Source organism: Petaurus breviceps, unplaced genomic scaffold (genome assembly GCF_028583685.1).
Source record: "Petaurus breviceps papuanus isolate PSGF00001 unplaced genomic scaffold, PetGlider_PUasm1.0 90515, whole genome shotgun sequence".
Lineage (NCBI taxonomy): Eukaryota > Metazoa > Chordata > Mammalia > Diprotodontia > Petauridae > Petaurus > Petaurus breviceps.
The window spans coordinates 1,601,348-1,628,259 of record NW_027187269.1 but is presented as its reverse complement, the minus strand read 5'-3'; the positions used below and the strand labels follow the sequence as shown (position 1 = coordinate 1,628,259).

General features: G+C 36.9%; 1 long non-coding RNA gene across 2 annotated transcripts in view; it reads left to right on the top strand.

Annotated features, from left to right (window-relative positions):
• The window catches only part of LOC138142035 (uncharacterized), a 58,357-nt gene extending 32,288 nt beyond the window's left edge, over positions 1-26,069 (top strand). For both annotated transcript variants that reach the window (XR_011163325.1, XR_011163326.1), the window contains one exon: positions 24,716-26,069. This is a non-coding gene — a long non-coding RNA (uncharacterized lncRNA). The remainder of the gene's footprint in view (positions 1-24,715) is intronic.
• Positions 26,070-26,912: the final 843 nt, after the last annotated feature.

The window sequence follows — 26,912 nt, the reverse complement described above, 5'->3', positions numbered from 1 at the left end:
TAGCTTTTTTCAATGATTGGACTATTTGCATATTTATGACCCCCTTTTCAACTCCAATATTTCCTGACAGTGAGGGCATTTTATCTGGATACATGCTGTTTTATTTTCTATACCATATTGATATGAATACAGTCTGCACCAAAACATAGGCCCCCCCTACCATCCCTTAGCCTTACTATGTGACCCTGGGCAAGTCACTTCTCCTGTTTGTCTCAGTTTCCTCATCTGTAAAATGAGCTGAAGAAGGAAAGAGCAAACTACTCCAGTCTCTTTTCCAAGAAAAGCTCAAAAAGGGGTCATGAAGAGTTAGAGATTATTGAAATGACAAAACAATGACTATATTAGTCTGAATACAGTCTGCTCCGGAATATAGGCCACCCTACCCAGCCCAGACAAAATGAGATTTCTTTGAAATGAAAAAAAGCACACATAAGTAAGCATTGAATGATAGCATCAATTATAGGTTGCACTAAGATTTTTATGCAAGCCAGATTTGGAGACCAAACTGTGCCCTGTATTTGTACCGATGTCTTATTAAGATGCTGGTAAAAATGTGAATGAGAATAAGCACAATAAATCTCTACAATTATGAAATAATTGCATTGAACCTATTTAAACCTGTGGTATAAAAAATTCCAAAGTTATAATTCATTACCTTTGAAAAGATGGTTAACTGTGCTGCTACATGGAGAAGATAATTCAAATGCCTAAATGAGTTAGTTTCATTTTCTCTGAACTCTGATCCAAGGACTTTCCTTCATGTCCCCTAGTCTCTGACCAAAAAGGAAGCTTAACCATTCCTAAATATACCTACAAGATTTCCTCCTTCTGTATTTTTTGCTCATACTGTTCCTGCTACCTGAAATTCCCCTTCTCCCTAGCTTGGCTTATCTAATTTTTTCTCCTTCCCTCCCCTTTCCTCTCTCTTCTATTCTTTCTTTTCCTCTTCCCTCTTTCTTCCTCCCCTCTCCCTTTCACTCTCTTCTCCCTTCCACTCTTTTCTCCTCCCCTACTGTCAGGCTTATCTTTAAACTTGTTTCCTTTCTAATACTTCTTACTGTTTTATAAGAAAATATTATTCATAATCTTCCACCATCTTTCTTGGTAAGATTTGAAGAGAAGTTTATACCTTGGTTTCTATATCTCTCCATTTGATGTACAGCAAATGTTTCCTAACTGAGGAAGTTTTTTGACTCAATGAGACTCCTTGTTATGGCAATTGATTTACATTCATGAAACTTCTGTATGAAATTGTTAAAATTGGTGTCAATATCCTTTCTTCTGCCCACATTCATTTTCTATCACCAATAACTTGCTTTTAATTGTACACCACATAATTTTTCTCATTTTTTTCTTTTAGATTTTTATTAATTTTGGTGTTTTCCCTAACAAGTTATTGGTTTGAATATTGACTAATACTGATTTATTTCTTGCTTTAAAAAATATAATGAAATGCATTTTTATTATCTTATTTGGAGCTTGCCATGTCTATAATCTCCCAATTCTTTTCTTAAAGAAACTATGCTTTATCTGTGTTGCTGGTGTTTGCCCTTGTCTTCTTGAAGAGGACCAAGTAGTCTGCAAGTCTTGCCTCTCTCCTTACTCTTGGACAACATTTTCCAAAATATTTTTCATTATCCTGGCCTACTTCCATTTTCCTGTTGAAGTACATGTTTATTTAACTTGGAGGGTGTTAATGAATTTTTTCATAGAATTTCTCTCCCTCTTCATCCTCTCCAGCATTTTTAATTCATTTCCCAAACTTGTCTATTTTGCCTTTATACCCAGGTGGTCCATAGTATATTCCCGTGATAACATTCCTTCTTTTTCTTCCCCCACTGAGCTTCACCAAAATGTTCTCTACCATTCCCCAACCCTTCCAGTTTCTGGATTTCTTCACATGTATGTGTCTTCTTAATAGATAATGCCATCCCCCCTTTTTTTTATTCCACTCTTTTAAAAATCTGTTCTTTATCTTTTGTATAAGATATAACTTTGTCAGAACCATATTTGAGTCCTAAATCCCATCACAACAAATTTCAATAAGATCTATGAGATTAAATATGTCTCCCTGCCTTTGAACTTCTAGGTTACTTTGCTTATTATTCACACTTTATGCTTCTGTGTGTAACATCTGAGACTATGGGTTTTATTGTTGGATTGTCTTTTGTGACTGACTCTTTAAGAAGGCAAAATTCTGGTTGTCTTTGTGTAATGTCAGTAAAACCCAAGTCATCATTATCCTTTTGTACAGATTTGTGTAGCTTTATAGGAAAATATCATTAATAGTCAATGACTAATTAACATGTTCAATTGCCTACCTGTCAAAGAGAATATAATATAGAGTAAAGAAAGGAAAAATGCACAATCAAGTATATGCTAGTGAATAAGAAATCCTCATAAATGCTAACTGCCTAATTAGTAATCATTGCATAATGGAACATAAAATAAATATAAATGTCCACACCTGAAAAAGAAGTAGTCATAGTGCAAAAATTAGGGGAATTAGGGCCAAATTGATAGCTGAAGGTTGACTAAGGTTATACTAAGTGGTTTTAAATAAAACATGTTCTTTATTCATCAATTTTAAATAATGCTATAACCAAAGTACCATGTAGTGGCCTAAACATACTTTTCTAATTTCTACCAAACTAAGTTCTATTTTCATACCTATAGACTTCTTAGTGTCTTTCTGTACTCACCTGGAGAAGCAATTGGTACTGAGTACTCCAATATGTAAGGTTATTGACATTCTATAAGAAATTCTTAGAAAATTACAGAAATGCTCTGAAGCCACAGGAAGTGCTTTCTTACATACAAAATAGTATCAATAGCTAGCACTTACTGTACAGTGCTTTAATATTTACAGTAGTCCCTGTTATTATCCCCATTTTATAGTTGAGTTAAAAGAAGCTGGGACAGGCTAAATGACTTGCTCAGAATCCTAGAGCTAAGTGTCTGTGGCATAATTCAAACATAGCTCTTTTTCATTGCAAATCCAGCACTCTATTAACTCTACCAAGCTGCCTCCCTAAGAAGACAATCCCATTTTGTCAGCATACTTCCAGGATAGTTGATCATAATTGGTACAGAGTGATATCAATGAACACTGCAAAGTCAATCAGTAACTAGCCTTCCTTTTATGTTTCCTTTTCTTTTAAATTTCCTTCTGGGAAATGGAGGGTAAGGCAAACATTTGTACATATACCACCATATTCACAGATACAAATTTGACTTGAAATGCCCTGTATAAACCACAACTGTTTTACTGCTTGTAATGATAATGGTAATTTGAAGATTTTCCCTGCTCCTTAATAAGCCAAATGTAATCACATGGAGCCTGTAGTGGGAGGAGTTTGATGAATGGGTGGAGCAGGCAGGGTGGAGCAGAGCCCAGAGGAAGCTGGGAGTCAGAGCAGTTCTTAGTTCTACCACCACAAGAATATTAAGTTGGCCATATTCTGTTCTCAATTCTTCTCTCTCCAGCCTGGGCTTCTCCTTATATATGATCATTAGCTCCTCTCTGCCCCCACCCCTTCCTGTTGCATCAGCAAGTTCCTCCCACTGTTGGACTCACAAGTTGTTTTTTTTTTTTAACAAAGGCTTGATATAATCAAGCAGAAAAAACAAGGTGCTGAGTACTTGTTTGCTTGCCATTACAAAGGGCAGGGAAGGTATTCAAATCCCCATTACCATTACAGACCAGAACTGCTCATATTACTCAGGTGACTCAACACTCATCAGGTATCATGACTACCATTCAATTATTTCCAACATCAAAACATGGTTCCACAAGATCACTGGGGCTCCAAAGCTCATAAATGTCCACAGTCACTTGCCTGTGAAGGTGAGGGGAAATAGAATGCTTAGTTCTGTTATATGGCTTTGAAAGGACAAGAGAGGGGGCGGCCAGGTGGCACGGTGAATAAGAGTGCCAGTCCTGGCATCAGGAGAACCGGGTTTGGTTCCGGCCTCAGATACTTGGCACCCACACAGAATAACTGGCCATGTAACCTTGAGCAAGTTACTTAAACCCAATTGCTTTAAAAAAAAAAAGGACAAAAGAAGATTCCAGATAGGCATCACTCCCAGTCCCTGTATGGCAGTGTAGCGCCAATGCAATATTCGCAGAGCCTATGGTGGCTATGAATATGCCAGTGTAATTCTGAATTGTAAAATATAACAGACTCTCCATATAGAAGACAGAAGTAAAACATTTATTCACACACCAGAAAACTGAATCCATCATAGCAACAAAGATGTTAATACACCTTATCACTGCCAGAAGCAATGTCATCCCAAATCCCAAAACCTTCCCACAAACAAACACTCACAAGTTTGCTTGCCTGTGTCAATCAAGAGAATCCAATGGACACCTGCTGAAAGAGATCCCAAACTGAAAAGTCCTAGAAATGTTGTGGCCAAACTCCAGAACTACCAGATAAAAGAGAGAATACTTCAAGCGGCCAAAAAGAAACAATTCAAATATCGAGGGTCCACAGTAAGGATTGCACAGGATTTGGCAACCTCTACACTAAAAGATCATAGGCAGTAGAATACAATTTTCCAGAAGGCAAAAGAGCTTGGGTTATAAACAAGGATCACATACCCAGTGAGACTGAGCATATTCTTCCAGGCAAAGAGATGGTCATTCAGCGATGTAACAGAATTCCAGAACTTGTTGATAAAAAAAGCCAGAACTCAATGGAAAACTCAACCTCCAATTACGAGAAGCAACAGTGACTTAGAAAGGTAAACAAGTAAAACACACACACACACACGCACACACAGACACACACACACACCCTGCTATTTGATAAGAGCAAACTGGTTATAGACAAGTAGAGGGTATGAGTATAAAATACACAAAATGATGATTTAAAAAAATCTTATTAAGGGCTACAAAGGGATTGCAATGGAAGAAAGGGAATGAATGAAGTGGAAAAGGGTAAATTATGCCACACATAGAGGCATAAAAACTGTATAGCAGAAGAAAAGAAGGGAGGGAGATAGGAATCATATGAGCTTTTCCCTCATTGGTTCTGGTACAAGGAGGGAATAACAACTAGTTAAGCATAGGACTCTATGGAGAAGAAACACAAAAAGTATGATTTTAGAGGGAAAGAGGGGAGGGAGAGGAACTTTGCATGAGATTTGTTCCTTTCACTCTCGGTGCAAAGAAGAAATAACATACTTTTTATTCCAGTAGGGAGGGAAGAAGGGGAAAAGGGGAGGAAAAGGGAGGGGGGCTGATAAGGTAAAGGAATTAGAGGAAGAAATAGAAAGCAAAACTATACGAGTGGGAGACCTTAATCTCCCCCTCTCTGAACTTGATAAATTCAACCTCAAAATAAACAAGAAAGAAGTTAAGGAGGTGAACAGGATTTTAGAGAGGATAGGTATGATCTTAGATCTCTGGAGAAAACTGAATGGGGATAAAAAGCAATATACTTTTTTCTCAGCGGTTCATGGCACATACTCAAAAACTGACCATGTTCTAGGGCATAAAATCCTCACAATTCTGTGAAGTAAGGCAGAAATATTAAATGCATTCTTCTCAGATCATGATGCAATAGAAATTATATGCAATAAAGGGCCAGGGAAAGAAAGACTAAAACTAATTGGAAATTAAACAATTTAATCCTAAAGAATGAGTGGGTCAAACAAGAAATTATAGAAACAATCAGTAATTTCATTCAAGAGAATGATAATAATGAGATAACATACCAAAATTTGTGGGATGCATTAAAGGCAGTTCTTAGGGGAAGTTTTATATCCCTGAGTGCATACATCTTTAAATTAGAGAAAAGGAAGGTCAACGAATTGGGCATGCAATTGAAAAACCTAGAGAAAGAACAAATTTAAAATCCCCAATTAATACTAAATTAGAAATATTGAAAACCAAAGGAGAGATTAATAAAAATGAAATTAAGAAAACTATTGAATTAATAAACAAAACCAAGAGCTGGTTTTATGAAAAAAAAAACAACAAAATTGATAGACCCTTAGTCAATATGATAAAAAAAAAGAAAGAAGAAAACCAAATTATGAGTATCAAAAATGAAAAGGGTGCATCTACCTCCAATGAAGAGGAAATCAAAACAATAATTAGGAATTATTTTTCCCAATTGTATGCACATAAATTTGACAATCTTAGGAAAATGGATGAATATTCACAAACATACAAGTTGCCCAGATTAACTGAAGAGGAAGTAAAATACTTAAATAATCCCATCTCAGAAAAAGAAATTGAACAAGCCATCAGTCAACTCCCTAGGAAAAAATCTCCAGGGCCAGATGGATTCACTAGTGAATTCTATCAAACATTTAAAGAACAATTGATTCCAATATTCTACAAACTATTTGGTAAAATTAGTGAAGGAGTCCTACCAAATTCTTTTTATGACACAAATATGGTACTGATACCTAAATCAGGAAGAGATAAAACAGAGAAATAAAATTATAGACCAATCTCCCTCATGAACATAGATGCAAAAATCCTAAATAAAATACTAGCAAAAAGACTACAGAAACTTATCTCAAGAATAATACACTTCGATCAGGTAGGATTTATTCCAGGAATGCAAGGATGGTTGAATATTAGGAAAACCATTGGTATAATTGATCATATCAACAATAAAACTAGCAGAAACCACATGATCATCTCAATAGATGCAGAAAAGGCTTTTGACAAAATACATCCATTCCTATTAAAAACATTAGAAAGTATAGGAATGAAGATGGTGGAGTAGAAGCAGGACCTTCCCGCAGCTCCAGCTTCCACCCTCCCCAATCCATGTAAAAAGGGGACCCTAAACAAACTTTGGAGCTGCAGAACCCACAAAATGACACAGAGAAGCTAACTTCCTGCTGAGGACAGCCCAGCAGGCTGGGAGGAATTGGCCAGCATAGTGCTCTGGGAGCCGAGTCCAGCCCCATGCTGAGGTTTTAGCCCCAGGGCAGGCCTGACCAGCTGCTAGCCAGAGGGACTCCAGATCACCAGCAGCTGTGGCCATTTCCAGATTTATCAACACATAGACACAAAGGACAAAGTGAGAGGTCAGTGCAATATGGACTTTGGGACCAGTAAGTGGGAGCGCGTGGCTTTTACCCCCTGGGCAAAAAGCCGCTGAGATGCCAGCACAGCCAGCCAGCTCCATGTGGAGGCTTCAGCTCCTGGCCTGCAGAGTGTAGGGGGCCCAAGCATCAGTGTAAAGAGTAATCGCTCTTGCTTTAACCTTCTTGGATCTGGATCGCAGTCTAGGGTGGAGGTTCTGGGGTGTGTGTCCAGCTTGCCAGAGCATGTGGAGGCCTCAGAGAGGGAACCCATCTAATACCTCCAGCAGCTGAGAAAACCCCAGCATTTGGGACAAAAGCTTCCCTGTCTGGTGGCAGAGTTCTACTGTGGCAAAAAGCCCATAAGTCAAGTAATTGAGGGGCAAAATGAGCAGGCAAAGGAAACAAAGCAGACAGAAGAGTCCAACAATACACTCCTATTCTGGGGACAAAAAGGAGCAAAGCATGGAACAGGAGGCAAACAGTGAAGTCAGATTTCCTGCACCAAAAGCTTCAAAGGAAAATTCAAGCTGGTTACAGGCCATAGAGGACCTTAAGAAAGATTTTGAAAAGCAAATAAGAGAAGTGGAGGAAAAATTGGGAAGAGAAATGAGAACAATGCAAGAAAATTATGAAATGAGAGTCAACAGCCTGACTGAGGAAAATAATACCTTAAAAAACAGACTGACTCAAATGGCAAAGGAGGCCCAAAAAGGCAATGAGGAGAAGAATGCCTTAAAAAGCCGAATTTGCCTGATGGAAAAAGAATCTCAAAAACTCATTAAGGAGAAGCATTGCTTCAGAATTAGATTGGAGCAATTGGAAGCTAATGACTTTATGAGAAATCGAGATGCTGTTAAACAGATCCAAACAAATGAAAGAATAGAAGGCCATGTCAAATAAGTCATGAGAAAAGCCACTGACCTGGAAAATAGATCCAGGAGAGAGAACTTAAAAATTATTGGACTGCCTGAAAGCCATGACCGAAGTAAGAACCTAGAAATCATCCTCCAGCAAGTTCTCAAAGAAAACTGCCCTGATGTTTTAGTACCAGAGGGAAAAATAGAGGTTGTAAGAATCCACAGATCACCTCCTGAAAAAGATCCCCAAAACAAAACTCCTAGGAATATTATAGCCAGGTTCCGGAATTCCCAGATCAAGGAGAGAATATTACAAGCAGCCAGGAAGAAACAATTTGAATATTGTGGAAACACAATCAGGATAACCAAGGATCTGGCAGCTTCTACACTGAGGGATCAAAGGGCATGGAATATGATATTCCGGAGGTCCAAGGAGCTGTGATTAAAACCAAGAGTCACCTACCCAGCAAACTGAGTATCATGTTTCAGGGGAAAATATGGTCCTTCAGTGGAATGGAGGACTTTCAAGCATTCTTGCTGAAAAAAACAGAGTTGAATAGAAAATTTGACATTCAGATACAAGAAGCAAGAGAAGCATGAGAAGGTAAACAGGGAAAAGGAATCATAAGGAACTTATCAAAATTGAACTATTAACATTCCTACATGGAAAAACAATAATTGTAACTTATGAAACTTTTCTCAGTAGTTGAAGGGATTAGAAATATATATATATATGTATATACATATACATATATATATATATAGTCTATATATGAGGGTGTATGGCCATATGAATACATATGTGACTGTGTGTATATATGTTTACAGGTATACATAGATACAGGGCACAGGACCAATTTAACAGGAATGGATGATACTTGAAAGGTGAAATTAATAGGTGAGAGAGGAATATAATAAGAGGAGATGGGGAGAGACTGATTGGGGTAAACTATCTCATACAGAAGAGGCAAGGGAAAATGGTTCCAATGGAGGGGAAGAATAGGAAGGCAAAAGGGAATGGGTCAACCTTATTCCCATTGAATTTGGCTTGAGGAGGGAGTGAAATACACACTAAATAGGGTATCTCACCCTCCAGGAGAATAGAGGGGGAAGGGGATGAGAGGGGGGATGATAGAAGGGAGAGTAGTAGGCTGGGGGGGAGGGAGGTTGGAAGCACTCACTTTTGAAAATAGACAAGATCAAAGTGGAGAGTAGAGTGGGTGGGAGGTGGGATGGGAGGGAGGGAAGTGTAGTCAGTCTTTTACAATGTATCTACTATGTTATTGTTTTGCATTAGCCACACATGTGCAACCTATACTGAACTGCATATCTTCCCAGTAGGAGTGGGTGACGGGGAAGGAGGGGAATGAATCTGGAATTGAAAGTTTTGAAATCAAATATTCAAATATGTATATATATTTATATGTGTGTTTGTTTATATGTATATATGTATATGTATGTATGTGTGTATATATATATGTGTGTGTGTATATATATATATATACTATTAATACCATCTTACATGTAATTGGGAAATGGGATGTGCAGGCACTGAGGCATAGAGATCCACTGGAAAAGTGGAAAGAGGTATGGGGGAAAATGTGGGAGAGAGAGTAGATTGGAGGAGGGGATATCCTGTGGGACTGCTATTTTGGGGCGGTGGGTGGGTGAGAAATGGGGAGAAAATTTGTAACTCAAAATCTGGTGGAAATGGATGATGTAAATCAGAATTTAATAAAGCATTAAAAAAAAGAAACTAGCCTAGTTAGAACATAGACTGTGAGGTTTAGCATAAAATGATGATGTATTATAGGGTTAGGGGTGCTCTAAAAAAAAAGTATAGGGATAAATGGAGCCTTCCTTAAAATAATAGGTTACATCTATTTAAAGCCATCAGCAAGTATTATATGTAATGGGGAGAAGCTAGAAGCATTTCCCATAAGATCAGGGGTGAAACAAGGGTGTCCACTATCACCCCTCTTATTCAGTCTGGTACTAGACATGTTAGCAGTAGCAATTAGAGAAGAAAAAGAAATCAAAAGAATCAAATTAGGCCAAGAAGAGACCAAGCTATCACTCTTTGCAGATGATATGATGATATACTTAGAGAGTCCTAGAGAATCAAGTAAAAAACTACTTGAGACAATAAATAAATTTGGCAAAGTTGCAGGATATAAAATGAACTCACATAAATCCTCAGCATTCTTATATATTTCCAATGAAATTGAACAGCAAGAGATAGAAAGAGAAATCCCATTTAAAGTTACTGTAGACATTATAAAATATTTGGGAATCTACCTTCCAAAACAAACCCAGGACCTATATGACCACATCTACAAAACACTTTTCACACAAATAAAGTCAGATCTAACTAAGTGGAAAAATACACAATTGCTCATGGCTGGGTCAAGCTAATATAATAAAAATGACAATTTTACCTAAATTAAATTATATATTTAGTGCCATACCAATTAATTTACCAAAATACTACTTTATAGAACTAGAAAAAATAGTAACAATTCATTTGGAAGAATAAACGGTCCAGAATATCAAGGGAATTAATGAAAAGAAATGCTAGGGAAGGTGGACTAGCTATACCAGATTTCAATCTGTATTATAAAGCAGCAGTCATCAAAACTATTTGGTACTGTCTGAGGAATAGAGGAGTGGATCAATGGAATAGATTGGGTACACGAGATTCAGAAGTCAACGACTGTAGTAATCTTTTATTTGATAAACCCCCAGGCCCTGGTTTTTGAGATAAAGAACTCACTATTTGACAAAAACTGCTGGGAAAACTGGAATATAGTATGGCAGAAACTGGGTATAGACAGTTATTTAACACCATATACCAAAATCGAGTCTAAATGGGTGCATGATCTAGGTATAAAGGTTGATACTGTAAGCAGTCTCCTAAAACAAGGAATAGTTTACCTATCAGACTTGTGGAGAGGGAAAGACTTTATGACTGAACAAGAATTAGAAAACATTATAAAATGTAAAATGGATAATTTTGACTACATGAAATTGAAAAGTTTCTGTACAAACAAAGCCAATGTAACCAAGATTAAGAGGGAGGTGGGAAATTGGGAAAGAATCTTTACAACCTATGTCTGTGACAAAGGACTCATTTCTAAAATATACAGAGAATTGAGACAAATTTATAAGAATACAAGTCATTGCCCAATTGATAAATGGTCAAAGGATATGAACAGGCAGTTTTCAGAGAAAAAAATTAAAGCTATCTATAAGCACACGAAGAAATGCTCGAAATCACTATTGATTAGAGAAATGCAAATCAAAACAACTCTGAGGTACCACATCTCACCAGTCAGATTGGCTAAGATGACAAAACAGGAAAACGATAAATGCTGGAGAGGATGTGGGCAAACTGGAACACTAATGCATTGCTGGTGGAGTTGTGAACTGATCCAGCCTCTCTAGAGAGCAATCTGGAATTATGCTCAAAGGGCTATAAATACTTTCATACCCTTTGATCCAGCAATACCACTCCTAGGGTTATATCCCAAAGAGATCATAGAAGTGGGAGAAAGACCCATATGTACAAAAATGTTTATAGCAGCTCTTTTTGTGGTGGCAAAGAATTGGAAATTAAGGGGGGGGGCCATCAATTGGGGAATGGCTGAAAAATGAGGAGAAGACTGTCTTCATATTTCCCTGGAGAGGCTTATACAAGCTGATGCTGAGTGAGAAGAGTAGATCCAGGAGAAATTTGTACACAATTACAGACACAACGTATGTGTGATGACCAACTTTGATAGACTGGACTCCTCTCAGCAATGCAGTGATATAAGTCAATCCCAAAAGACTCATGATGGAGAGAAATATGTGCATCCAGAGAAAGAACTAGAAAGAACTGAGTTTATATCCAGGTGGGAACAAAATACATGATCTTTTTCCTTCTCTTATTTGGTTTTATGTCCTCTTTACCATTTTTCATTCCATCTGATACAATTCGTCTTTATAACCTGACTAATGTATAATGTGAAAGTAAAAAAATAAATAAATAAAAAATTAAAAAAAAATAATAAATCCACCAAAAGTTTTCCATTTCATTTTTCATTACAGCATGCTGGAGGGATTCATTTTTATCTTGTTCATATCATAAAATTTCTTCAAATGTTAATGACTCCAAATCAATGATTTGTTCTCAGAGAAGAGCATGACCAGAACATTGAGGGGATCCTATTCTGCCATGGGAAATCAGGTGGGCCATTTGTTCCAAAAGAAATGAGAGCTCAGTATGAGGGAATTGTTCCTGGGGGCGGCAGAAAGGGCTTCCTTTACCTTTTTTCCTTAATCCCTGTGTTCTATGAGACCTCCAGTCCTAGCCTTTCCCTTTCCCTCATGCTGCTACTACCCACAGGAATTCAGTGGGTACCCTGATTAAATATTAAAACAACCAAAAAGTTAAATAATCCAAACTTAAAATATAGAAATTCTTTTTCTCTTCCCCTTTCCCTTTTCAATATCTGTTGTCTTTGCATTTCATTGCAAACTCCCGGTGGGTAGATACCATGTCATTTGGAATGCAATCCTCCCCATACCACCATGGTGCCCTGCCAATGAAGGGGCATATAATAGAACCTTGTGTTTTTATAGGATTTTATCATTTGTAATGTACTTTGCATGTGTATTATTTCATTGGAGTCTAATAGCAATCCTGTGTGGCACGCCATATGAGTATTATGAACCTCATTTTATAGGAGAAAACTGAGCTTAGAAAAGTTAAGTGATTTGGTCCAGGTGACACAGCTAGTAAGAACTAGGGGCAGAAATGAGACTCAGACCCCAGGATCCTTGTTCCCATTCCAAGGCTGTTTCTGTTACCCTGAAATTTTTATATAATGCCAAATAAGTCACTTAATCTCTGAACCTCTGTTTACTCATCTGTGGAGTGATGGAGTGTGGCTTAGGTCAATAGTCATCAACATTGTTTGTGCATAATCCATCATTCCATACTAAAAGACTTGTACCTAGCCCCCATTCTCTTTCCAGGATGTACTTTCACATTTTATTGGAGCTAAGGAAAGACCATATGCTTACTATGTGTAAGTTAGTGCTAAATACTTTACAAATATTATTTCATTTTTTTCCTCACAACAACTCTAAGAAATAGTTGCTATTATTATTATCCCCAGTTTTCAGCTGAGGAAACTGAGGCAAACAAAGGATAAGTGACTTGGCCAGGGTCATATAGCTAGTGTCTGAGGCCAAATTTGAACTCAAATTTTCATGATTCCAGGCCCAGTGTTCCATCCATTGTGAAACTTAGCTACCTCAAGGTGGTCGAAATGGATTTGTAGATTCCATGCAATAACTTTGCAGCTTTCAGGGATCTTTGGGCCACAGGCTGGGAACTAATGGGCTAGATTATATCTGAGGTACCTGGCACATAGGTAACGCTAAATGATCATTGATTGATTGAGATCCCTTTTAGCCCTGAATATACACATAATACATGTACATATACATATGTATCTATGCACACATTTGTATGTGTATACATGTATACACATCTGTATATGATGGAAAAGATTACAAGGGAAGCAAGTAACTAAGAAAAAAATTTGCAGCAAATTTTTCTGATAAAGGTCTCATTTCCAACATATACAAGGAAATGATTCAAATGTATAAGAACAAAAGTCACTCCCCAACTGATAATGGTTAAAAGATATAATCAGGCAGCTTTCAAAGGAAGAACACAAGCTATTAAAAGCCATGAAGAAATTTTCCAAATCACTAGTAATTATATGAATGTAAATGAAGGCAGTTCTGTGGTTCTACACCATACCCATCAGAATGGCAAAGTTGATAAGAAAGGAAAATGAAAAATATTGAAAGGATTGTGGGAAAACAGGTATATTAACATATGGAGCTATGAATTGGTATGGCCATTCTAGGAAATACTGGAAGTATGTCCCCAAAGTCGCTAAATTGTACATGCATTTTGACTCAGGGATACTACTACTAGGTCCATAACTCAAGGAGATAAAAAAAGGAGCAATATGTACAAAAATATTTACAACAGCTTTTCTTGTAGTGTCAAAGGACTGGCAACTAATGGGGTAACCATTAACTGGGAAATGACTGAACAAATTTTGACATTATAATAATAATAATAATTCTTTATGCATATTGAAATCTCAGCCCACTAATCTCTATCAAATTTACCTCTACATAGAGTTAATTCTGTTGTTCACAATCTTGATTTCCTATCCTGTTTCTTTTCTATATGATTCTTTTTATTAAGGAGAACCAGAAATTGAACTGCAAATATATTTTAAGGAAAAGATATAGATTTTACTGCCTTTTCATTTGGATTAAATTTTAATTAATATTTCCATAGCTGATTGGATAAAACAATTCACCAAAGAATCATTAGTCCACAGAAAGTGTAATAGTATTGACAACCATTGGGCATTGATTTTTTTCTCACCCAAGGGAAGGCTTAAAATGAAGATTAGCAAAGCAGGAGAGCAGACAAGGACAGCTGGCATCAGAGCTGACCCTCCTGGTATTTGGCATCATAGCCTGATATCCTGGAACTCCACACATAGTTTGTTACCCATTCCTTAGCTTTATAGACCGAAGCAGAATTCTGTGCCAACTTAACTCAATCCAGTGATTGATATGATGTCTAGTGAATGAAGCCACTCTCCACTATGAGGGTAACTTTCTCAGACAAACCAATCATTTGTTTTTAAAACTCACACTAGTTCAGCAGTTTAATAAACAGTGGGGCTGCTGGCAATTGTTTTGGATCCCAGCTCAGTTTATCCACTTTGGGACATTTAATTAATGACACCACTGAGATTTCTAAGCAGTGGCTCATAGAGAGCTTTTTGTGGTTGTATTATTTATTGTTAATATGGAATTATTTAGCCTAGAAAAGAAAAGTTAAAGAACATTTTTAAAAGCATTAGAAGGAGGGATAGCTAGGTGGCGCAGTGAATAGAATACTGGCCCTGGAGTCAGGAGGACCTGAGTTCAAATCTGACCTCAGACACTTAAAATTGCTAGCTGTGTGACCTTGGGCAAGTCACTTAACCCCAATTGTCCCTGCCTTCCCCCCTCCAAAAAGACGAAAAAAGGATGAGAAGGAAAGGTTTTATATTGAGGGTAGGGACTATTTTTTTCCTCACTGAAAATAAAAGATGACATAGGATCATAGATTTAGAACTGGGAAATACCTTATAGCCTATAGAATCCAACACCTTCATATTATAAATGAGGAAACTGAGCCATAGAATGGTTCAATGACTTGGCCAGGGTCACACAACTGGTAAGTTTCTGAAGCAGGATATGAACCCTGATGTTCCTGACTTCACATCCAATGACCTATCTTATAATCCAAGTTTCCTATGCTAAAGAATTTCTTAATAGTGATGAATAAATGTGGGATTGGACTACTAAGGCTACTAGTGAATGGTGCTGTGATTATGGAGATATGTGTGTAATGTGTATTGGTATACATGTGAATATACATGTATGCATGCATATGTATGGGTAAAATGAGATAAATTCTCATATGTGTGGAATAGACAAGAAGTATTTTCTATGCAAGTAAGGGTAGAGGGGGTTTAAGATCATTTTCTAGCCTTAAAATTCTGTAATATGTATCTATCAACAATAAAACATAAGGAATGACGAGAATTCTGGAGTTTGGAAACATGATCAACTTTACTTTGTCAAAATGAACCAAATATTTTAACATAGACATTATATACATGCCCACATTTTAAAATGTGAAAAATAGGCATCATTAAAACTAATATAACAGCAAGAGTCAATATGTAGGCATATGAATAACAATATATGAATATACAAAGGTTAATTAATATTAATTAATTAATTTTAGATATTAATAACTAATATTAGAGCAGTGCAGCATTTTCCTGAGAGAAATCAAAATTTTAATCAGTTCAATTATGCGGGAAGTTGGGGAACAGGGACAATTCAGATAATTGAAATGGATGGAAAATACATAGATAATTAACAATAATTTTTTTTTCTTTGCTAGTATTAGGCCTACTACCAAGTTAGGATATTATCTACTTGTTGACTCCCTTAGCCCTCAGGAAAAGGGATCTAACAAAGATGAAGGGGGTGATATGGGAAAGCAAAAGGCCTGAAGTCTCAAGTTTAGTCTTTACTCCTTAATGAACACACAGCTAAAGTGATGGCCTGGTATCACATAGCAAAAGGGGAATGGCTAAAATTAGCCCACAATTGCCTTTAATGTGCTTCTGTGTTCAAGCTACATGTTAGATTTCAAAGTTATTATCAATTTACTGAGTCACTATACAGGGTGTTGGCAGCTAGGTAGCACAGTAGACAGGGTACTGGGCTTGGGACAAGGAGGACTTTTCCTTATGAGTTCAAATACAGCCTCAGACTTTTATTAGCTGTATGACCCTGGGCAAGTCATTTAACCCTGTTCACCTCAGTTGGTCATCTGTAATACGAACTGGAGAAGGAAATGGAAAATCACTCCAGTATCTTTTCTAAGAAAACACCAAATGGGTCATGAAAAGTTGAACACAAATGAAATGACTCAACAACAAATACAGTGCCCTGGGTTTAACCTTGCCCCTGAATCTTCTGCCATCTTCCCAGAATGCTAGGTCTTCTAAGTTTTTTAAGGATAGAACCTGGATTTTATTTTATTTTTATTTTTTTGCTATATCTAAGATGACACAGTAGACAATAAATGCTTGTTGAATTGAACGTAGGACTCTGGACTGGTCTTGTAAGACTTTACAATTTGGTTGGATATAGTAGAGTCATCTCCCAGAAAATTTAACTTATGCATACAGGCTCTCAGAGAATCTCAGCTCTTTGAGGGCATGGCCTACTTAATTTTTGTTTTATATCTATCTCCAGAATCCAGTACAGAGTCTGGCCCATAGTGCACATTTGCAAAATGTTGGTTGGTTGATTGATTGAGAAATGAGGGCCACTTCCATAATTGGGGAATTAGAAAGTCTCACCAGTTCCTTTCACATTTTGATACCATTCATGGTTAGATATTTTATTTTACATGAGAAACCAACTCCTACATTTAAAATTAATGGCCTGAAATGCTGATTTCTGTTATCAAGAACTCAGGTGCTTCATCAGCATTTCCAAATCGATTTCCATAAACTAGGTTGGATGTTGCAGGGCTTCATTTCCTTTTTGCAACTCCCATATGCATTAATCTGAACTAAGTGCATGTTGGGAGGAGGCAAATGCATGCCCCTGGTTTTTAATCATTGCTCTTTACAGACTGATTGACAAGCAGTGACCAGATGGAGAGGGTAGTTGTTTATATAGCACACACAGATATAGGCCTGCAGAACAGAGGAGAGAGGGAGAAGCTTTTTTTTTTAAGCCTTGATAGAGGCATATTTTATTTTTCTCAATAGTAGAGTCACTAAACCCTTTCTCTGATTTCTTAGTACCTAGCACATGCCTTACAAATAGCAGGCATTTAATAAATGTTTATTGAATGAAATCATTGAATAAAATAATATAGTATAAATAATGTACTATAGTGTGAGTACTTAAATTTCCTCATGGCCAGACTAATATTCACTAGGTTTCCTATTGGTAAACAATTGATGCTTACTGACAAACTTGTCAAATATTGCATGTAGAATGGTGTACTGCATTTTTTTTTAAGCCTGGAGGCCAAAACTAAGGCTAAAATGAACTTTTTGCTTGACTTTTTCTTTTTTAACGAAATATTACTTTTCCACAATTTCTTTCAGGAGGAACTTTGTTGCCATAATTTCTTTTCTCTGTTCCTTCAATAAGAAGGTACAAATATGTGATCAGTTGGAGTTCAGTGCTAACATTATGTATTGTATACTTGGAGCTTACCTCAGTTACATAGTATTTCTACCTAGCACTGCTTGCCATTGTTGAACCATGATGAAACATTTCACCTCCATCTTCAACTCTTGAGAACCTTTAAAAATTATTTTTAATATTTTCAAAACTCATCATCATCATAACTAGGTCAAGAAGAATGACAAAAGATCATCAATTTTTGCAATTATGAGATTGTGCTAACATTGGAGAAAGCAAATCATTTGAGTAATGAGGTCAGAGCAAGACTGCAAAGGGTTGAGAAATGAATGAAAGGAGAGAAAATGGAGGGAAGGGGAGTACACAGCTTTTTTCTTTTTAGATTGACAGAAAGGGTGGAGAGATAGGATTATAACTTGAGAGAATGGTAGGGAAAAGTAAGGTGTTTTTGTTTCTGTTATAAGAATGGAGAGAACTGGGCATGTTTACAGGCAGTAGGAAAGGAACCAAGAGATCGAGTGAGATTGAAGAGGGAAATAATTGTGGAATGATCTGCTAGAGAAGAGCAATGGTGATGAGGTTAAAGGCATATGTTGGTCTTGGCAAGTATAAGGGCCACCTCTTTGTCAAGATAATGGAGTAAAAGAGGAGAGTAGTGAGAGAGAAGGCTTAACATACAAAGTGTTTCTAAAGTTTTAAGCTTAACTGTACTAAGAGTTTGAGGATACCCTGTATAGATTCAGTTTATTCTTTTGGCCTTGAATACTAGGATGAGGAGTTTAGACTTAATTCAGTAGGTGATAGGGAGCCACTTAAGGTTTTCAAGTATGTTTTACCTCTGCAACAGGAAGATTAATTTGGCAACTTTGTGAGTATGAATTTGAGTGGTGGTGGGGAATGGGAGGAAGAAATTGGCTGTGTCAAAAAAAATGTATTATTTTGCACCCCAAATCCATCACCTCCTTGTGAGGAGGTGGGTAGTAGATTTTATTATGAGTTGATCCTTGCAATTGTGTTTGGTTATTGAATTGATCAGAGTGTTTATTTTTCAAAGTTGTTTGTCTTTGAACTTTGTTGTTCAAATAGTGATGTTTTTGTATAACAGTGTTGTTATTGTATAAATTACTCTCAAGGTTCTGTTTACTTCACTGCATCAGTTCATACAGGCCTTTTCATGCTTCTTTGAAAACACCCCCTCCTCATAATTTTTTACAGCACATTCACATACCATAACTTGTCCAGCTATTTTACAGCTGATGCATACCTCCTAAGTTTCCAGTTCCAAAAAGAGCTGCTATGAATATTTTTTTTTTACATATCAGTTTCCCCCCCCCTTTCTTTAGTTTCTTTGGAGTTCTGCATTAATTTTAAAATGTTGCTACAAACCCCCCTGAAATCCTTGTAAATACCCATCATTTGTGGAATGGTTTAACATATCAAGGTACATGTATCTAATAAAATTTAAGTACTGCAACATAAGAAACAGAAAAAGTGTGATTCTGACATATAGGGTGGCACAGGAACACACACACACACACACACACACACACACACACACATATATATATATATATATATAAAGTGAAGTTAATAGAACCAGGAAAACAATGTACAGAATGGCTATACCAATGTAAATGGAAAGAACAGCAAATAAAAAACTGAATGCCATGTAATTATAATAACCAAGCTTGGCCCCAAAGACCTTTCTTTGCTGGACTGTGGATAGGACATACACATATATTGTCAGACTTGATTGATATCTTGATTAATTTTGCTAAATTACTCTCTTTAAAAACTTAGCTAGTATAAGGAATGTTTCTCTGAGTGGGTAAAAAGAGGGATAGATTAGTAAACAAGAGTGATATAAAACCAAAAGGTAATATTTTTAAAAATAATGTCACTATCAATGTATTATAGACTCCCTTATAATAATGGTTTTCATTGCTTATTACCTAATAGGCAGGACAGCAAAGTATAAAATGTACCTTGTGGTTAAAACCCTGTGGAATCATTCAGGGAAATCAATGGCATCAGTCTCATCTTGTATTGACCCCCACACAAGAATGTATCCCACAGGATGCTGAAAGCATCTGCAGAAGGTAGAACCAAAGAGAAAGGTTAACCCTTCAATGGTTAGTACTTCAGGGCAGGCATATTAATATAATCGACTACTTCTGGCAACACACTGAAACAAATCAGGGATTGTTTCTCTGCAAGAAAAAAATGACTTTCTTGTCTAAGGGAAGTAATAACATGTATATTTTTCTATTGTCAATAGCTTATAATTGTACCACCAGAGGTTTCTCTCTGCTACCAGGGTTCTTACATACATGGTGCTCTCAATAACTTTGAGGTTTGCATTGTTATCTTGGAGATGAATGAGAGAGAAGCTGGATGTGTTTATTTGTTCTCTCTTTTGTAATAATATCATAATCTTGGTAAAACAGATGCTTTTTAAGGACACTTGTGACCTTGAATACTTGAGCTTGGATCTAGATGTGGAATACATCATTATAAAAACCCAGAACAAACCCAGAAAAGGACTTTCAAATATTATCTTTATTATCCCACAGAGAGAATGTATATTCAAAACACTGTGAACCATACTTACTCATATTACCTTAGTAACAACCTTAGGGAAACCCCTAAGTAACTATTCGAGCTGCTTAATTGTTGTAAGTACACTCACTGGGAAGTTATATTTGGCCTCATCTTGGCAGCAGGTAAAATGTCACTTTTTAGGAGCTGTTGTGTCTCTTAAATTGTATGTCATTCCAGCTGTTCTGGCGAGGGGAGGCGGTAACCTTGACTCATATAATGGTCTGGCCAAATGCTTGTGTTCTCGTGAAAGTCTAGGGACATAAATAATGAATGGAGAAATCATGAGGTGAAGACTTGGGAAAGCTTTGTTACCTGTTACTGCTGACTCTTAAATTCCTTGTAGTAAAGTCTTCTGAATTTCATCATTATGTTTCCAGTGATCTCCCCAACACTTTCTGGAATAAATGTTGAGTCTCTGTGAGACTCCTGAGGATCTTATTTAAGGGTTACTATAAGTTGAAGGCTGAATGAATATAATAGAAAACAGATGTTTGGGGAAGGGATTCACATACACACATGCACAGGTATTAGTGTTTTTTAAAACAATTTCTCCCTCCAAAATGTTTCACCAATCTATGCTGGGGAAATGTTTTGGGCACAAACCACATGGTGCTTTTAGAAAATGCTTGCCTCACACAGAAATGGTTTAAGGGCCAATGATATCCAATCAAGGGAGGACCCAAAAGCACAGTTAGAATTACTATAGTTTCTTTCCAGAAAAATTCCCAATGTTCCTTTTCAGGAGATTTTGGGGAATGATGGAGAGAAGTATTTAACCCTTTACCTTTGCCTTGTGATACCAATATTCCCCCACCCCTTTTTTTTCCTTTTTGGTTTAAAAAAATCTCCAAAGGATTGCTAATTACTTTTGATGGGATTTCATAAATTTGGAGTAGTCCATGTATTTATCACACCAAAGAAAGCAGTTTAAAGGTGAAAAATTTAATCAGCCAAGTCATTTTGTCTGCATAGCACTAAAACACCAGATGTCTCATGACTGAATCATTCTCTTTGTCCTTCCTTCCTTCCTTCCTTCCCTCCCTCCCTTTCTCTCCCTTTCTCTTTCTTTTTTCTTCCTTTCATCAGACAGGGCAGGGGACTATGGTCACACTGTGCTACTGCTCTATCATTCAGTTTGACTTAAATGTTTTTCTTTGTTAGAAGGTAAGGCTCACCACAGAGGAGAGACAGAAGTATATCCAAAAAATGACATGAACAAACGAAGTATCAAATAATACTTTAAAATAGACAATGTTCACTCCAAGTGGAGAAGACACTGTTTAAACAAAAAGGGAACAGGAAGTCTACCAGTGGATCTACCATTGAATAGTGACCTAATAGCCCAAGAACATAGTAACTTTCTGAAGCAGTCCAAGTCCAGGACTTAGTAATTTAAGAATAACACAATAGTCCTGGAAGGCTAAGAAGAATCTGCTTGATCACATCAGTATCAATAGGACAGTAGCACCCCAAAGAACCGAGTACATTCTGGAATTTATTCTCTGCTCAATATATAGTGGATTTACAATAGTAATGATAATAACATATGCTAGCTAGCATTTACATAGTGATTTAAAGTTTGCAAACTATGTTACAAATACTGCCTCATTTTTATTCTTACAAAAACCCTGAAGGATAGATGTTATTATTATATACATTTTACAGAAAAGGAAATGGAGGTAGAGAGAGGTTAAATTATTTGTCTAGGGTCAATTAACAAATCATGTAAAAGTATTTAAAATAATGTAAGTTGCACATATAGTCTATCAACTAGTTTCTGAAAAGGCTCCCATTGCATTTAAAATTATTCAGTATGTTGAAGTTCAAAGTCTTAGGAATAATTCTTACTCAATTGTTGGAAGTTGGTAGAGGATTGCCATAGTTTGTAATAACAATGTAATAACTAGGATTGCCATAGTTTATAATTACAATGCCACACCAACCCACTGCTTTGAGTCTAGAGATCGCTAAGGGGTTTTATTGTATTATTCTTAAACTACTAACTAATATCCTCCTATTATAAGGAAATAATTTTTTTAAATGTCAGCATTTGAATTATTTGTTATTTTAATTCTTTCAAAAATCAATGGTAAAATTTATCATGGGTATGACTAGACTAGTGGGCCAGTCAAGCAGGACACCAGCCACTAAATAGATGGGTAGTGTGAGAACTCTATAACTACTCTAAGCACCTCAACAAATGAGACAGGTTTCAGTTCACTAGATTAATTCCCTCCAGAAATTTCTAGGAAAAACCAACTCATAGGAAAGTATATACAAGAATCTTACAGGATGAAAAAGTGTGATGAAAAGGAATCTTACAGGATGAAAAGGTGAGGCATTAGTGGAGGGAATGCCCTGATAAAATCATGTATCCACCAAAGTATTAACTGTTCCTCATGCCACTTGCTTAATTAGGCATTTCATGGATAAAGAAATGGAGACAATAAAGATTTAAGGAGGTAAATAATGTTGGCCTCTTGGATTTTTCCACCTATTTCAAAGGGTTAAGGATGGGGAAAATGGGAGAACATCTTAATACCCTTTTCATTCTTCATCATTGCTACATTACTTGTTCTTTGACTTCCTACCTCTGCTGCCTAAAGAGGAAACATCTCTCTGTCCATGACAGGTGGGAAATGGAAGTGTATAGAATTTTGGCAGAAAGCTCATAGCAACTCAGTGAGTTTTAATGACTAGCTACTTTTGTTCTCAAACCAAGGATGCAAAATTGTGCCCCCTCCCCTCCTGATGCCATAATATACATGGGGTAGTGGATCTATATTTTTTTTTTCTACTTTTCTGCTTCCCTCAGATTTACATTTAGAGATAAGGGCATTGCCCATGTTATAGTCCTTGTTGAAGTTAATAAGAGCTAAAAGTGGAAGCTCCAATTTTTCCTCAAACTTGCTGTTGTTCATCTTTTGTACTTGAAGAGGATCAGTGACATTATGGGGGATGTCTTGACTTGCAAGTGAATTGGACTGAAGTGAGGCAGAGCTGCACAAAGTCATCAGCCTCACTCTCTCCTCCAGAGTCATCGAAGTCCAGTGGCATGTATTTGCATGTATGTCTTTAGCTACAGTCCAAGAGGACAGGGGCATGTTTGAATGGATAACTCAGAGGAAGTACTAGTTGGATGTTCCCATTTCTAGTTTGGAAGACTACATGCCCATATGGGAGAATTTATTGAGATAGAGTTTAGATTTATGAATGAATCTATAGTCCTCCTAATGAGCAGAATCTTAAAACCTGAATTGGGACTTTGTAGCACCAATGTAATATTTACAGTGCCAAAGGTCACTATAAATACACTCGCATGGTGATCAATCACAAAATGTAACAGACTCTCCATAAAGAAGACAGAAGCAAGACATTTATTCAGACATCAGAAAACTGAATCCCCAAACCACTAAGCTGATTCCATCATAGTAGCAAAGATGTTAATAAACTACAGCAGCACAGAGAGCCACAACATCCTTTGGCCTTCCCACAAACCAACACAAGCCTAATATTTACTCACAAGTCTGTCTTTCTCAGATGCATCCTCTCCTCCCAACCCGTCTAGCTATACTGACTCTCAGCTTCCTGTGGATTCTGCTTCAACCCTTCATCAGACTCATTCCACCACAGGCTCCATGTAATTACATTCAGTCTATTAGGGGGAAGAGAATATTTTCTTTTTTTCCTAATTTTTTTGTCCCAATTAGTTAGACCTGACTTTATTTGTGTGAAAAGTGTTTTGTAGTTATATTCATATAGGTCCTGGGTTGGTTTTGGCAGGTAAATTCCCAAATATTTTATAATGTCTACAGTAACTTTAAATGGGATTTCTCTTTCTATCTCTTGCTGTTGGATTTCATTAGAAATATACAGGAATGTCGAGGATTTATGTGTGCTTATTTTATATCTTGCAACTTTCCCAAATTTATTTATTGTCTCAAGTAGTTTGGCAGAGTATATTTTCAAAGCAGGGAAGGTCTTCAAATTCCCTTAGGCTTATTAAGAGAAAGGGAAGATCTTTAAATTGCCATTACCATTACAGACTTCTACTTTGATATTCTTTAGAAGAACGAGTTGTTTATAATCCAGGTGAGTCTTACTGGAAGAATCCATGACTGACACTAAGTCTAAGACTCCTTTTCTACCTTTATCCAAACAAAGGAAAGAAGTTTCTCCTCCCAGTACGCAGATAGATGGGTGATTTATAAGGATTTCAAACCCATCCTTTTCTCCAGAAGGAATGGAGAATGAGGAGAGAGTTGTCACCCTCATTCTCTATAAATACTTAGTAGCTGTCATTGTTCGTCTTTTGTAGAAAGAGAATTGAATTTAAATGAGGGAGAGTTGCACAATGTCATCAGCCTCACTTTCTCTTTCAGAGTCATCAAAGTCCAGTGACAATACAAAGATCAAGATGACTGGGAATTGCCTGCGGTGCAGTGGATGACCTTGCCATCTAAGAAGTCTGACCAAGCTTTAAGCACTCTATGCTGTCTCCTTCAGCTTCCTTCATGGCTATTGGAACAAATTGTGCTTATTCACCCATTCTACCAGGGGACATCTTCACATGCTTGAGGTAGACATCTCCTAACTCACTGACAGGTTTGAGCCCCTCAACCTGGTTTAGCCCATCTGCCAAGACAGTTAAACCAGGAGGTAGCTGCTTCACATTCTCCACCTTCTTGGAGCCACGGGAGAGAATTGGATGACAGGTGGACACCAAAGGTAGACAAGAAGCCCTGAAAATGACTCAGAAAGCCCTTGCGCCAGAGGTGCCAGTCATCCCTGAACATCTCATGCATCCCAAACTAAAGGATACAAGAAAGTTTCTCCAAATTCAGATAGCACAGGGCCTGAATCAGAATTCTTGGTCACATTGCTAACATGTGGCTAGTAGAGCCTCAGAACATATTTCTGAGCCATAACTTTCCAGCAAAGCAACATCATCCCAGAATACAGCCACATTTAATACATATTCTAAATAAATTAAATTAGAAATAATAAACTAAAAGGTAAATGATATCAAGCTAATGGCTAACTCTTACTTGTAGGCCCACAGTTTTCTACTCCTATTGTACTGGAAGGTTCTCACCACTTTTTCTCTATTTCACTATATAGTTGACAGACTGTTAAGCAATTTACATTATCTTAATTCTATCATTTAATTAATTTGAAAATAATTGTTAGAATAACACAATTTCATACTTGTAAAGAACATTGGAGGCCAACTAGTGCAATGCCTACCTGAAAAGAAATTGTCTTTAATTTCCATGACAAGTGGTCATACCACCTTTGCTCGAAGACTACTCTAAGTGATAGTGAATTCACTACCTACTCCAATTTCCTTACCTTCAAACCTATCCCATGATATTGAATCCTTGCAGTTTTTCACACAAGTCACTCCATCTCACAACTCTGGTATTTTCATTGGCTGTCCACCATGCTTGGAAGATTCTTTTTCATTATCTTTGCTTCCTGGTTTCTCTTTTTTTCTGAAAGTCTTGGTTACATTCCTGCCTTCTACAAGAAGCCTATTCTGATTCCCCTTCCCTATGCTGTTTCTCTCTAATTTACTATATGTATATATGTATGTATGCATGTGCACATGTATACAATATATTTATTTGTACATGTGATATATACTGTGTTTCCCCGATAATAAGACCTATCCCGAAAATAAGCCCTCCCCTTACTGTGTAAGATTCCTCTAAAATAAGCCCTCCCCTGAAAATAAGCCCTCTGGTGTTTTTCTTTCAAAAAAAAATAATAAGACAGTGTCTTATTATCGGGGAAACACGGTATACATATCGTATTTATATAGCTATTTACATGTTCTCTCTCCTATTAGACTGCGAGGTCTTGCTCTTCTTTGTATCTTTGATGCTTCACATAAAGTGGTTAATACATATTTGTTGACTTGACTTTCAGATATAGTATCCTGTGTGTTCTGGTTTGTGATAATTAAAGGAACCATCACTATTTGACATTACCTAACACTATTTGACGTTATCTATGCCATTATCTAAACTATGCAAACTGTGCCGGCTCCATTTTTCCTGGTTTGCTGAAATAATTGCTGTTCAAAACCATGAACACGGTATAATTGATAAAAGTTTGAAGGCCCAAATCACTTAACCCTGTTTGCCTCAGTTTTCTCATCTGTAAAATAAGCTGGAGAAGGAAATGGCAAACCACTTCAGTATCTTTGCCAAGAAAATCCCCAAAAAGGATCATGAAGAATTAGACACAACTAAAAAATGACTGAACATAAGCAATATGTCCAAAAATGATTTTTTGGTCTAGATTTATAATTTCATTGTATAGAATTCTTCACAAGGAAATTAATTCTACCAATCAGATGGGCAACTGCACTACAGTTTATAGCGTAAGAGAGGTACTTGGGGGAAATAAAGGGTTAAGCGATTTGCTTATGAGAGACAAGGACAAGAGTAAAATTCCCAGCTTTGTGTTTCCTATACAGTCTCTCTGTCCACTATACCATATAGCCTCTCAATACTAAAGACTGGACTAAACATAGGCTGTTTCTGAACAGAAAAAAAATAGATATAATTGTTC